The sequence below is a fragment of the Lagenorhynchus albirostris genome, chromosome 4 (assembly GCF_949774975.1).
Source record: "Lagenorhynchus albirostris chromosome 4, mLagAlb1.1, whole genome shotgun sequence".
NCBI lineage: Eukaryota > Metazoa > Chordata > Mammalia > Artiodactyla > Delphinidae > Lagenorhynchus > Lagenorhynchus albirostris.
The window spans coordinates 122,523,996-122,538,123 of NC_083098.1; the positions used below are offsets into that span (position 1 = coordinate 122,523,996).

Below are 14,128 nucleotides of genomic sequence, written 5' to 3' on the forward strand. Positions count from 1 at the left end.
TGCTGTCAGGCTGTGAGCGGGCCCTGCTGCTCTATTATCTGTTGTCTTTTTTTTTTTTTTCTTTTTTTTTCCTGAAATGATGTGGGCTATTGCTTGAGTATAAAGCCTGCGTAATTTGTGACAGGTACTTGCTGTTCTCATCCTTTGTTTCTGGGCTAGATAGTGAGCTCAATGGCTGAGGTTCCTAGAAGGGTAACTTCTATATAAATGGTTTTAATGTGTTTTTTTAATAGAAAATTTTGTATATCAGATCTTTAGAAGGGTGTCTTGATTTCAGACATTCAGTCTTCTGGAAGATCTTTGCTTTTCCAAGAAATTGAAGCAGGCTTTAAAAAAAGTTTCCTTTTCTTATGGTAGGCCCAGATTGTCTTTGTTTAGGAATACGTGTCCGATGATACTTTACATCCTGCTTTCGGCCATTGAAATTGACTAGCTGTATGTAATGTTGGCACTATTTCTCTACTCTGGAAGCTGGGAATAAGAAGTGTGATTTGATAAGCCTGGTGCCCATACTTGAAGCTAGGTGAATCATTTCAGTATTACTTTGCATACCCACACATGGGGTTACATAATCAAATGAGTTTGAATAAAGTTGTTTAATTTAGTGTTGAAAGCGGTGATAATTATATCTTCCTAATCTAAAGCATTTCACAAACATCCTTCTTTTTTTCAACACATACTTATGAAAAGCATACTATGCATTGGGCACTATGGTCCTGTACACTGGGGATATGCAGACACATAAGACCATGGGAGGACTCTGGGTTTAAGAGGATTAGATAGATAGAAAACAAGTTGGCTTCAATAAGTACAAAATAATGCTATATGTTCTTGAGTGCTTTGATAGAGAAATGCAGAGTGCCCTGAACAGGCATTTGGAAGTGGCCAGTTCTACATGGGAACAGAGACTAAAGAGGCTTCATAGAGAAGGTGACAACAGAGGAGTCAGTGTAGACAAGGGCAAGATCATGGAGGACTGTTTGCCATCCTACGGTGTGTGAACCATTTTCTCTTCAAGGTTGTTTTAAACAAAGGAGTGGTGAAAACACAGCTCTCACAGCAGTCTAGAAGGATGGATCTGAGGTGTGAGACAGGAATAACAGGTTAGAAGGTATTGGGGTGATCTTGCTGAGAGAAGTTGAGGAACTTACATCAAAGTTGTGGCAGTGAGATGAAGAAGAGACTTTGGTCACGCAGATGTTAAGGTGGTAGAAGCTCTCAGATTAGGTGACTGGTTAGATGGTGGGTGGTATGGGAGGATGGGATAGGGACTTTAAAGGAGAAGCCGATCTGAGGACCAAGGATGATAGAGTTCAGCTTTGGACATGTAGAATATTAAGTGCTTATAGAAAATCCAGCTGGAGATGAGTGTCCGATGGATCATTGCACAGAACTTCTGAGCAGAGAGGTCTGGGCTAGATAGGTAGGTAGATAAATGGATAGATTAATGGATGGGTGGATAGACTGACTGCTTTAACCATTTTCAACATATAGGTGGTTGCAAAAAAAAAAAAAACGGAAGTCAGTAGATCTTCTAGGGCAGGTTCAGAGAGTAAGATGAAAAAAGAGGCCTGGGGAGATTCTAAAATCAAATTGTTGGCTAGAGATATAGGGAGCAGTAAAGAAGGAAAAGGTACAGAGTGAAAGCCAGGAGGAAAATTAGGGGAGAGTAACTTTCAGTAGCTGAAGGAGGAAAGAATTTCAAGAAATGAGGGGCTAAGTACTAAAATGAGGGGTATCAGACAGTCCTGGTTCTGCCCCTGACTAGCTATGTGACCTTGAACTCAGAATTTAGTTCCCTTTCCTCATTTACATAATGATGATCAAAGTGTGACCTCCCAGGGCCACTGTGAGGATCAAATGAGATAAAGTCTATCAAGCTCAGTGACTGGAAGTTATCTGGTTTGTGTGCAATAAGTGCTAGCTGTTTTTATGGAAAACAGGACTTGGATTTGGTGATAGGGAGGTCTGTAGAGACTGCTGCTTTCAGCAGTACTCGCTCTCAGGGTTTAGGGAAGGTGATTAAAAGATATGTTTCAGATGGAAACTTGATCATATTTATAGCCTTTGAGGAGGAAGCCAGTACAATAGGGGCACTTGAAAATTTTGAAGGGAAAAGAGAGCCATTGGAACATGTTCCTTGACTGGGGGGCAGGGTTGGCTCAAGAGCTCTGGGAGATGTTAGCTTCCTCAGGACAAGCCATGCTTCCACCAGCCTGGAGGGTCCACAGCATCTTTGTTGCTTTTTAAAAGCATCTGGTAATCAAATCATAGACATTTTTAACGTCTTCTTTAAGGTTTCTTGGTATTTAAGTGAGTTTAAGTGAGTTCTAGTTTCTCAGATAATATAATAAGGACAAAGATTATTCATTTTAAAAGACTCTGAAAACAAAAACAAGATAGGTGATATTAAAACTGAACACAGTGTAATTTAATGTTTAATTCAGAAGGCATTTCCATGTCTAAGGCATGGAAGGCATTTCCATAGGGTCTTAAAAATCAACACCATGGAAATCAGGTATTAACCTGTGTAATAGGGGAAGGACTGATTTGTAAATTTCTTAAAAAATTGAGCTGACCATAGTAATATTTAAAAATATCTACTTTTGGGGCTTCCCTGGGGTGCAGTGATTAAGAATCCGCCTGCCAATGCAGGGGACACGGGTTCGAGCCCTGGTCCAGGAAGATCCCACATGCCACGGAGCAACTAAGCCCGTGCACCACAACTACTGAGCCTGCGCTCTAGAGCCCGCGAGCCACAGCTACTGAGCCCACGTGCTGCAACTACTGAAGCCCGTGCGCCTAGGGCCTGTGCTCCGCAACAAGAGAAGCCACCGCAATGAGAAGCCTGCGCACCACAATGAAGAGTAGCCCCCCGCAACTAGAGAAAAGCCCACGTGCAGCAACGAAGACCCAAGGCACACAAAAATAAAAATAAAGTAAAATAAAATAAAATCTACTTTTTTCCTTAGGATTTTCTCTAGTTGGATGAAGTAATGCTTTATATTAGAGATAAACATCTAAAATTAGATTTCTGTTTTAATATGTATATATTTTTTACCCTGTAATTAATGGGTATTTTGAAAAAAATTTACATATGTGAATTGGTTTGGGAACCACTCAACAATTGAACATGGTGCATGATGTTTACTAGTTGGTTTTTCGTGATTAACTGGTTATAAATATTCCATTTTAGTTCAAATTAGTAAGTCTGTTTCAATACATGCTTATTAATATTCACTACTTATCATTTGTTTTTATATATATGTATATATATATATTATATATATATATATATACACATACATATATATATATATATAATTTTTTTTTTTTTTTGGCTGTGCAGTGTGGCATGCGGGATCTTAGTTCCCTGACCAGGGATCAAACCCGTGCCCCCTGCAGTGGAAGTGTGGAGTCTTAACCACTGGACTGCCAGGGAAGTCCCTCATTTGTTTATATAACGTGTAGCATAGTACATAGTTTTTAGGACATCCAATAAATGTTTTCTGAGTAAAATGAAATTAGATGTTCAGTATTTTTAAGGTGAACTGAAGTCCATTATGTATGTGGTTTTTAACCTTTGATGACGTTCTTTCCCTGAAATTCTCTAGCTACATTTTTTGTTATCAGGACCTCTCTGTTTTGGAGTTGAGTTTCCGTCTGTTGTGCTAACTCCCTCACAGTGTATGGTCCCACTCTTGCAAAACGTAGTGGGCTGTGCCGGTGATTTTCAATTTAGGACTTCTGACAGTTCCATGTTACATATTCACCAACTCAGTTTTGGACTCTATACTGTCCTGCTCAGGACTCCCTTACAGAGATGACAGGTGCCACATTGAAATTAACTTAGACGTGAGGTCAGCATTTAGGAGTGCAGAGCCCCAACAAAGACGGAACCTTTGGGTTTGTGAATGGCATGGTATGTAGGACAGCCTAGGTCAGTTCCTGCTCTGGTTGGAAATTTATGTAAGTATTAAAACATTTGGATTAGATAGAAAGAATGTGTAGTTAGGAACATTTCAGAGATACTGTGTATTTTGCTAATAGCTTTGTGCTATTTGTCTGAATTATTAATAATGGAAACAGTCACTATATTGGAGGTGTAATTTCCCTTGACTTGATTTAGAGAACAGAAATGAACCTTTTGGGATTCTAGTCCACTAAATAAATTTACATTGTAACTGATTTGGTAAATATTTGCTTGATTTGGGAATATTATGAATACAAACATGTGTACAATTATTTTGCACTTTTCAATTCTATTTCGAAGAAATTTGATACTTGACACATTTTCAAGAGTTATACTATTTTAGCTATTACATTGGCTATAACTTGCTTTAATAATAACCATGGGGATGATTTTCCTTCAAGTGGGATGTTTTAGTGTAAACAAAATGTTCCCATGGATTTAAAAACTTTTTAAAAAGTAGAATCAAGTGTACGAATATGCTGTATATTTTTATAATATGTTCCTGAAAAGTAGTATAAAATTCGGTTCTTATAAATTGAATATTTATAGAATTTAAAATTTTCAAAACACTTGAAAGTAAGGCAAAATTTTAACTCTTAAAATATAGGTGACGGGTATACAGATGTTTTCTATATTAATCTTTATACTTTTCCATAGGTTTGAAATAGTCGACAGTCCAAAATATATGAACAGTGATTTTAAAGCATATCCTATTTTAAAGGTACCCAGAGACTTTGCTTATTTAAAGCAATCTCAAAGTACACCTCTCTATAAAAGGAATCCCATTTTGGTTAATCTGTTTTGCAAATTCAAACTTTCCTAATGGACTTACACAACAACAACAACAAAACTTAGGGACACCTCTGTACCACACTGTAAATATACTCACATACACCATCTTAAGCTTGTAACATACAGGCTTAATCTGATTCTAGACCTCATCCTCACCTTAATATCCCTTATTCAGAAGAGAAGGCATTGACAGGAAGAATTTTTTTTTTTTTTTAACTAGCAATGGAATAAGCCATCCACTGGTGTTGCCTTCCTGCTTTGAGAGAGCTGCCCAGAGACTGGGCGGATGACACAGGCCCTGCAGTCCCTTGGCTGTGGCTTCTCCTTCTGAGGAAGGCCATGTGCTTTACATAGACTTTGCATGTGTGCTGTTGTACCTGTGGTTCATCTGTACTCGTCAGCCAATCAGGAGAGTGGGGCTTAGAGGAAAACTAGTCAAACAGGTTTGCCTGTCTACTTAGAAGGGGGGGGGAGGGAGCAGTGAAATTTGTGGATAAGGTCAAGGGTGAAACTATTTTAAGGAATATTAATGCTAATCACTGACTCTGTTTTTTCCTGGTTTTGAAAATACTTCAGGGGCATTTGTGAGAATATATCTTAATGGAGCTAAAGCGAGAGTAAGGGAAACTGGAAGGAGAAATAAATAAGAAACAGGGAATTAGAGCAAGATGGAGAGTGGACAAGGAAAGACAGTAGTGGAGGGGAAGGAAAAAAAAGAGGAAAAGGACAAGTGTCTCGGTGGCATATGTGGGCTTTGTGTGAACCTGGAGCATCATAGCAGGAAACCATAGTATTGATCTGAGCATGAGTTTAATTAAAACCAATAGCTGTGATCCTCAATATCCCAAAGAAGGAACAGCCTACTGGCTTAGGGCTGAGGTTTACTAGGAACGTTGGTGGGAAAATGTAGTTACCATCTCAGACACTACCTTTATGTGGGAAATTCTCAGTTCCTTTGAACAACAGTCAGATGTTACATTCATACAGCTTTTTTGCACTTTGCAAATTGCTGACTCATACATTCTGTCATTTTATCCTCATTCTGCCCCTGAGCGTTGTCCGGTAGGTAGTCACATCTTACAAACCATGACCTGGGGGTGCAGAGCTCTGAAATCACCAGGACAGTCTGCAGGGGATTTGATGTTGGAACCCAGGCTCCTGGCTACTCATTTTCCCATGGGAATCCTGGCTTTCAGGGCTCTCTCTCGTCCGGCTGCCTTCTGATCACCCTTGTTTACTTCCTCCTGTGCCCAGCACGTTCCATTTATTGGGTTCATTTCTCTCTTTAAGCATTTGCTTTAGGATACCCCACACCTGAACTGTTCTTTTTTTTCGTCTGTGCTTTCAAATTCTCATCCTTCGTGGTTTCTACACTCAGTCCCACCTCAGACTGTTGCTTCCCAGTTTCTTTTGCTTTTGACTTTCCTGTCTACATTTGTCCATGATATTTGAACACTTAGTTACATTCATTCTCCCTCTAAGAAGAGTATGCGCAGTTAGAGTGTGGACTTTCACTCTTAGTTTCCCCATAAGACCTTGGACAAACATACTAATCAGAGGTAACATATTTAAACGTAATTGAATGATACCTTCAGTGACTCATAAAGCAGGCAAGGAGGTAAATTCTCTAAAATGCTGTATGTATATTGATGCTTTTTTCCTTTTGTTTATTTTCAAAACCACATATTCAAACTTGAAATGTTCCCTTCCTTTTTTTTTCAAGTATGGAGTATTAACTCTTTTTTAAAAATTACTTTACTTTTATTTTGCATCTTTATTGGAGTATAATTGGTATACAATGGTGTGTTAGTTTCTGCTTTATAACAAAGTAAATCAGTTATACATATACACATGTTCCCATATCTCTTCCCTCTTGCGTCTCCCTCCCTTCCACCCTCCCTATCCCACCCCTCTAGGTGGTCACAAAGCACCAAGCTGATCTCGCTGTGCTATGCAGCTGCTTCCCTCTAGCTATCTACTTTACGTTTGGTAGCGTATATATGTCCATGCCACTCTCTCACTTTGTCACAGCTTATACCCTTCCCCCTCCCCATATCCTCAAGTCCATTCTCTAGTAGGTCTGTGTCTTTATTCCTGTCTTACCCCTAGGTTCTTCATGATATTTTTTTTTTCTTAAATTCCATATATATGTGTTAGCATACGGTATTGTCTTTCTCTTTCTGACTTACTTCACTCTGTATGACAGACTCTAGGTCCATCCACCTCATTACAAATGGCTCAATTTCGTTTCGTTTTATGGCTGAGTAATATTCCATTGTATATATGTGCCACATCTTCTTTATCCATTCATCAGATGATGGACACTTAGGTTGTTTCCATCTCCTGGCTATTGTAAATAGAGCTGCGATGAACATTTTGGTACATGACTCTTTTTGAATTATGGTTTTCTCAGGGTATATGCCCAGGAGTGGGATTGCTGGGTCATATGGTAGTTCTATTTGTAGGTTTTTAAGGAACCTCCATACTGTTCTCCATAGTGGCTGTACCAATTCACATTCCCACGACCAGTGCAAGAGTGTTCCCTTTTCTCCACACCCTCTCCAGCATTTATTGTTTCTAGATTTTTTGATGATGGCCATTCTGACTGGTGTGAGATGATATCTCATTGTAGTTTTGATTTGCATTTCGCTAATGATTAATGATATTGAGCATTCTTTCATGTGTTTGTTGGCAATCTGTATATCTTCTTTGGAGAAATGTCTATTTATGTCTTCTGCCCATTTTTGGATTGGGTTGTTTATATTTTTGTTATTGAGCTGCATGAGCTGCTTGTAAATTTTGGAGATTAATCCTTTGTCAGTTGCTTCACTTGCAAATATTTTCTCCCATTCTGAGGGTTGTCTTTTGGTCTTGATTATGGTTTCCTTTGCTGTGCAAAAGGTTTGAAGTTTCATTAGGTCCCAATTGTTTATTTTTGTTTTTATTTCCATTTCTCTAGGAGGTGGGTCAAAAAGAATCTTGCTGTGATTTGTGTCATAGAGTGTTCTGCCTATGTTTTCCTCTAAGAGTTTGATAGTTTCTGACCTTACATTTAGGTCTTTAATCCATTTTGAGCTTATTTTTGTGTATGGTGTTAGGGAGTGATCTAATCTCATACTTTTACATGTACCTGTCCAGTTTTCCCAGCACCACTTATTTAAGAGGCTCTCCTTTCTTCACTGCACATTCCTGCCTCCTTTATCAAAGATAAAGTGATCATATATGCGTGGGTTTATCTCTGGAATTTCTGTCCTGTTCCATTGATCTATTTTTCTGTTTCTGTGCCAGTACCATAATGTCTTGATTACTGTAGCTTTGTAGTATAGTCTGAAGTCAGGGAGCCTGATTCCTCCAGCTCCGTTTTTCGTTCTCAAGATTGCTTTGGCTATTCAGGGTCTTTTGTGTTTCCATACAAATTGTGAAATTTTTTGTGCTAGTTCTGTGAAAAATGCCAGTGGTAGTTTGACAAGGATTGCATTGAATCTGTAGATTGCTTTGGGTAGTAGAGTCATTTTCACAATGTTGATTCTTCCAATCCAAGAACATGGTATATCTCTCCATCTATTTGTATCATCTTAATTTCTTTCATCAGTGTCTTATAATTTTCTGCACACAGGTCTTTTGTCTCCTTAGGTAGGTTTATTCCTAGATATTTTATTCTTTTTGTTGCAGTGGTAAATGGGAGTGTTTTCTTGATTTCACTTTCAGATTTTTCATCATTAGTGTATAGGAATGCCAGAGATTTCTGTGCATTAATTTTCTATCCTGCTACTTTACCAAATTCATTGACTAGCTCTAGTAGTTTTCTGGTAGCATCTTTAGGACTCTCTATGTATAGTATCGTGTCATCTGCAAACAGTGACAGCTTTACTTCTTCTTTTCCAATTTGGATTCCTTTTATTTCTTTTTCTTCTCTGATTGCTGTGGCTAAAACTTCCAAAACTATGTTGAATAAGAGTGGTGAGAGTGGGCAACCTTGTCTTGTTCCTGATCTTAGTGGAAATGCTTTCAGTTTTTCACCATTGAGGACGATGTTGGCTGTGGGTTTGTCATATATGGCCTTTATTATGTTGAGGAAAGTTCCCTCTAGGCCTACGTTCTGCAGGGTTTTTACCATAAATGGGTGTTGAATTTTGTCGAAAGCTTTCTCTGCATCTATTGAGATGACCATATGGTTTTTCTCCTTCAATTTGTTAATATGGTGTATCTCATTGATTGATTTGTTTATATTGAAGAATCCTTGCATTCCTGGAATAAACCCCACTTGATCATGGTGTATGATCCTTTTAATGTGCTGTTGGATTCTGTTTGCTAGTATTTTGTTGAGGATTTTTGCATCTATTTTCATCAGTGATGTTGGCCTCTATTTTTCTTTCTTTGTGACATCCTTGTCTGGTTTTGGTATCAAGGTGATGGTGGCCTCGTAGAAGGAATTCGGGAGTGTTCCTCCCTCTGCTATATTTTGGAAGAGTTTGAGAAGGATAGGTGTTAGCTCTTCTCTAAATGTTTGATAGAATTTGCCTGTGAAGCCATCTGGTCCTGGGCTTTTGTTTGTTGGAAGATTTTTAATCACAGTTTCAATTTCAGTGTTTGTGACTGGTCTGTTCATATTTTCTATTTCTTCCTGATTCAGTCTTAGCAGGTTGTGCATTTCTAAGAATTTGTCCATTTCTTCCAGGTTGTCCATTTTATTGGCATAGACTTGCTTGTAGTAATCTCTCATGATCTTTTTATTTCTGCAGTGTCAGTTGTTACTTCTCCTTTTTCATTTCTAATTCTATTGATTTGAGTCTTCTCCCTTTTTTTCTTGATGAGTCTGGCTAATGGTTTATCAATTTTGTTTATCTTCTCAAAGAACCAGCTTTTAGTTTTATTGATCTTTGCTATCGTTTCCTTCATTTCTTTTTCATTTATTTCTGATCTGATCTTTATGATTTCTTTCCTTCTGCTAACTTTAGGGTTTCTTTGTTCTTCTTTCTCTAATTGCTTTAGGTGCAAGGTTAGGTTGTTTATTCGAGATGTTTCCTGTTTCTTAAGGTAGGATTGTATTGCTATAAACTTCGCTCTTAGAAGTGCTTTTGCTGCATCCCATAGGTTTTGGGTCGTCATGTCTCCATTGTCATTTGTTTCTAGGTATTTTTTGATTTCCTCTTTGATTTCTTCAGTGATCACTTCATTATTAAGCAGTGTATTGTTTCACCTCCATGTGTTTGTATTTTTTACAGATCTTTTCCTGTAATTGATATCTAGTCTCATAACGTTGTGGTCAGAAAAGATACTTGATACAATTTCAGTTTTCTTAAATTTACCAGGGCTTGATTTGTGACCCAAGATATGATCTATCCTGGAGAATGTTCCATGAGCACTTGAGAAAAATTCATATTCTGTTGTTTTTGGATGGAATGTCCTGTGAATATCAATTAAGTCCATCTTGTTTAATGTATAATGTAAAGCTTGTATTTTCTTATTTATTTTCATTTTGGATGATCTGTCCATTGGTGAAAGTGGGGTGTTAAAGTCCCCTACTATGAATGTGTTACTGTCGATTTCCCCTTTTATGGCTGTTAGTATTTGCCTTATGTATTGAGGTGCTCCTATGTTGGATGCATAAATATTTACAATTGTTATATCTTTTTCTTGGATCGATCCCTTGATCATTATGTAGTGTCCTTCTTTGTCTCTTGTAATAGTCTTTATTTGAAAGTCTATTTTGTCTGATATGAGAATTGCTCCTCCAGCTTTCTTTTGATTTCCATTTGCATGGAATATCTTTTTCCGTCCCCTCACTTTCTGTCTGTATGTGTCTCTAGGTCTGAAGTGGGTCTCTTGTAGACAGCATATATATGGGTCTTGTGTTTGTATCCGTTCAGCCAGTCTGTGTCTTTTGGTGGGAGCATTTAGTCCATTTACATTTAAGGTAATTATCGATATGTATGTTCCTATTCCCATTTTCTTAATTGTTTTGGGTTTGTTGTTATACGTCTTTTCCTTCTCTTGTGTTTCTTGCCTCGAGAAGATCCTCAAGCATTTGTTGTAAAGCTGGTTTGGTGGTGCTGAACTCTCTCAGCTTTTGCTTGTCTGTAAAGGTTTTAATTTCTCCATCAAATCTGAATGAGATCCTTGCTGGGTAGAGTAATCTTGGTTGTAGATTTTTCTCCTTCATCACTTTAAATATGTCTTGCCAGTCCCTTCTGGCTTGCAGACTTTCTGCTGAAAGATCAGCTGTTAACCTTATGAGGATTTCCTTGTGTGTTATTTGTTGTTTTTTCCTTGCTGCTTTAAATATGTTTTCTTTGTATTTAATTTTTGACAGTTTGATTAATATTTGTCTTGGCATGTTTTTCCTTGGATATATCCTGTATGGGACTCTCTGTGCTTCCTGGACTTGGTTAACTATTTCCTTTCCCATATTAGGGAAGTTTTCAACTATAATCTCTTCAAATATTTTCTCAGTCCCTTTCTTTTTCTCTTCTTCTTCTGGAGCCCCTATAATTTAAATGTTGGTGCGTTTAATGTTGTCCTAGAGGTCTCTGAGACTGTCCTCAGTTTTTTTTCATTCTTTTTTCTTTAGAAAAAGAATGCAGTTGTTATTTCCACTATTTTATCTCCCAGGTCACTTATCCATTCCTTTGCCTCAGTTATTCTGCTATTGATCCCTTTTAGAGTATTTTGAATTTCATTTATTGTGTTGTTCGTCATTGCTTGTTTCATCTTTAGTTCTTCTAGGTCCTTGCTAAATGTTTCCTGCATTTCCTCTATTCTATTTCCAAGATTTTGGATCATCTTTACTATCATTATTCTGAATTCTTTTTCAGGTAGACTGCCTATTTCCTCTTCATTTGTTAGGTCTGGTGGGTTTTTATCTTGCTCCTGCATCTGCTGTGTGTTTTTCTGTCTTCTCATTTTGCTTATCTTTCTGTGTTTGGGGTCTCCTTTTTGCAGGCTGCAGGTTCGTAGTTCCCATTGTTTTTGGTGTCTGTCCCCAGTGGCTAAGGTTGGTTCAGTGGGTTGTGTATGCTTCCTGGTGGAGGGGACTGGTGCCTGTGTTCTTGTGGATGAGGCTGGATCTTGTCTTTCTGGTGGGCAGGTCCACGTCTGGTGGTGTGTTTTGGGGTGTCTGTGGACTTATTATGATTTTCAGGAGCCTCTCTTTTAATGGGTGGGGTTGTGTTCCTGTCTTGCTAGTTGTTTGGCATAGGGTGTCCAGCACTGTAGCTTGCTGGTCGTTGAGTGACGCTGGGTGTTGGTGTTGAGATGGAGATCTCTGCGAGATTTTCACCGTTTGATACTATGTGGAGCTGGGAGGTCTCTTGTGGACCAGTGTCCTGAAGTTGTGTCTCCCACCTCAGAGGCAGAGCAGTGAGTCCTGGCTGCAGCAACAAGAGCCTTTCATCCACACGGCTCAGAATAAAAGGGAGGAAAAAGTAGAAAGAAAGAGAGAGAGAGAGAGGGAGGGAGGAAAGAATGAGGAAGGAAGGAAAAGAAAGAAAGGAAGAAAGAGGATGAAATAAAATAAAGTATGGTAAAATAAAATAAAGTTATTAAAATAAAAAAATATTAAGAAAAAAAAATTTTTTTAAGTTAAAAAAAAAACATCAGACGGATAGAACCCTAGTACAAATGGTGAAAGCAAAGCTATACAGACAAAATTTCACACAGAAGCATACACATACATACTCACAAAAAGAGGAAAAGGAAAAAATAATAAATTTTGCTTTGAACCTCCTCAATTTGGGATGATTCGTTGTCTTTTCAGGTATGCCACAGATGCAGGGTACATCAAGTTGATTGTGGAGATTTAATCTGCTGCTCCTGAGGCTGCTGGGAGAGATTTCCTTTTCTCTTCTTTGTTCGCCCAGCTCCCGGGTTTCGGCTTTGGATTTGGCCCCGCCTCTGCGTGTAGGCCGCTGGGGGGCGTCTGTTCTTTGCTCAGACAGGACAGGGTTAAAGGAGCCGCTGATTCAGGGACTCTGGCTCACTCAGGCCAGGGGGAGGGAGGAGCACGGATGCGGGGCGAGACTTTGGCGGCAGAGGCCGGCGTGACGTTGCACCAGCCTGAGGCGCACCGTGCATTCTCCCGGGGAAGTTGTCCCTGGATCCCGGAACCCTGGCAGTGGCGGGCTGCACAGGCTCCCCGGAAGGGAGGTGTGGATAGTGACCTGTGCTCGCACACAGGCTTCTTGGTGGCGGCAGCAGCAGCCTTAGCGTCTCATTCCCGTCGCTGGGGTCCGCGCTGTTAGCCGCGGCTCGCGCCTGTCTGTGGAGCTCCTTTAAGCAGTGCTCTGAATCCTCTCTCCTCGCGCACCTGGAAACAAAGAGGGAAGAAAAAGTCTCTTGTCTCTTCGGCAGGTCCAGACTTTTCCCCGGACTCCCTCCCGGCCAGCCGTGGCGCACTAAGCCCTGCAGGCTGTGTTCACGCCGCCAGTCCTCTCCCTGCGCTCCACTGGAAGCCCGAGCCTGCTCCCAGCCCCGCCCTCCCCGGCGGGTGAGCAGACAAGCCTCTCGGACTGGTGAGTGCTGGTCGGCCCTGATCCTCTGTGCGGGAATCTCCCCGCTTTGCCCTCCGCACCCCTGTTGCTGTGTTCTCCTCCGTGGCTCCGAAGCTTCTGACCTCCGCCACCCGCAGTCTCCGCCCGCGAAGGGGCTCCTAGTGTGTGGAAACGTTTCCTCCTTCACGGCTCCCTCCCACTGGTGCAGGTCCCGTCCCTATTCTTTTGTCTCTGTTTATTCTTTATTCTTTTGCCCTACCCAGGTACGTGGGGAGTTTCTTGCCTTTTGGGAGGTCTGAGGTCTTCTGCCAGCGTTCAGTAGGTGTTCTGTAGGAGTGGTTCCACGTGTAGATGTATTTCTGGTGTATCTGTGGGGAGGAAGGTGATCTGCGCGTCTGACTCTTCCGCCATCTTACCCCTCTCACCCTTCCTTTGTTTTTAAATGAAATGTTCTGTATAAACTGCTGTATCATTTAGTTAAAACAGAAGAAAAAAGTTGGTCTGTAGAAAGGTTATATATGGTTCTTTGAACTCATCATTATAAAATTAATAATTGTTTAGTAGATTTTTCTTTTAAAATTTACCTGGGGCTTCTAATGGATGGAAGTGTATTCACAGCTAATTCTAAGAAAGGCTAATAAGAGGAAATAATGACAGAGATAATTGTTATTTAGTTTCGGTTTTTTTTTTTTTTTTTTTTTTTTGTGGTACGTGGGCCTCTCACTGTTGTGGCCTTTCCTGTTGCGGAGCACAGGCTCCGGACGCACAGGCTCAGCAGCCATGGCTTACGGGCCTAGCCGCTCCACGGCATGTGGGATCCTCCCGGACCGGGGCACGAACCCATGTCCTCTGCATCGGCAGGCGGACTCTCAAC

General features: G+C 40.1%; 1 protein-coding gene across 6 annotated transcripts in view; it reads left to right on the forward strand.

Moving 5' to 3' along the window:
• UGT8 (UDP glycosyltransferase 8) overlaps window positions 1-14,128 on the forward strand; it is a 141,393-nt gene that overhangs the window by 2,856 nt on the left and 124,409 nt on the right. For 5 of the 6 annotated variants that reach the window (XM_060148641.1, XM_060148640.1, XM_060148637.1 and 2 more), the window contains exon 2: window positions 13,115-13,275. The exons of the other annotated variant lie outside the window; for it this stretch is intronic. The gene's annotated coding sequence lies outside the window, so the exon portion shown is untranslated. The remainder of the gene's footprint in view (window positions 1-13,114; window positions 13,276-14,128) is intronic. 6 annotated transcript variants of the gene reach the window in all.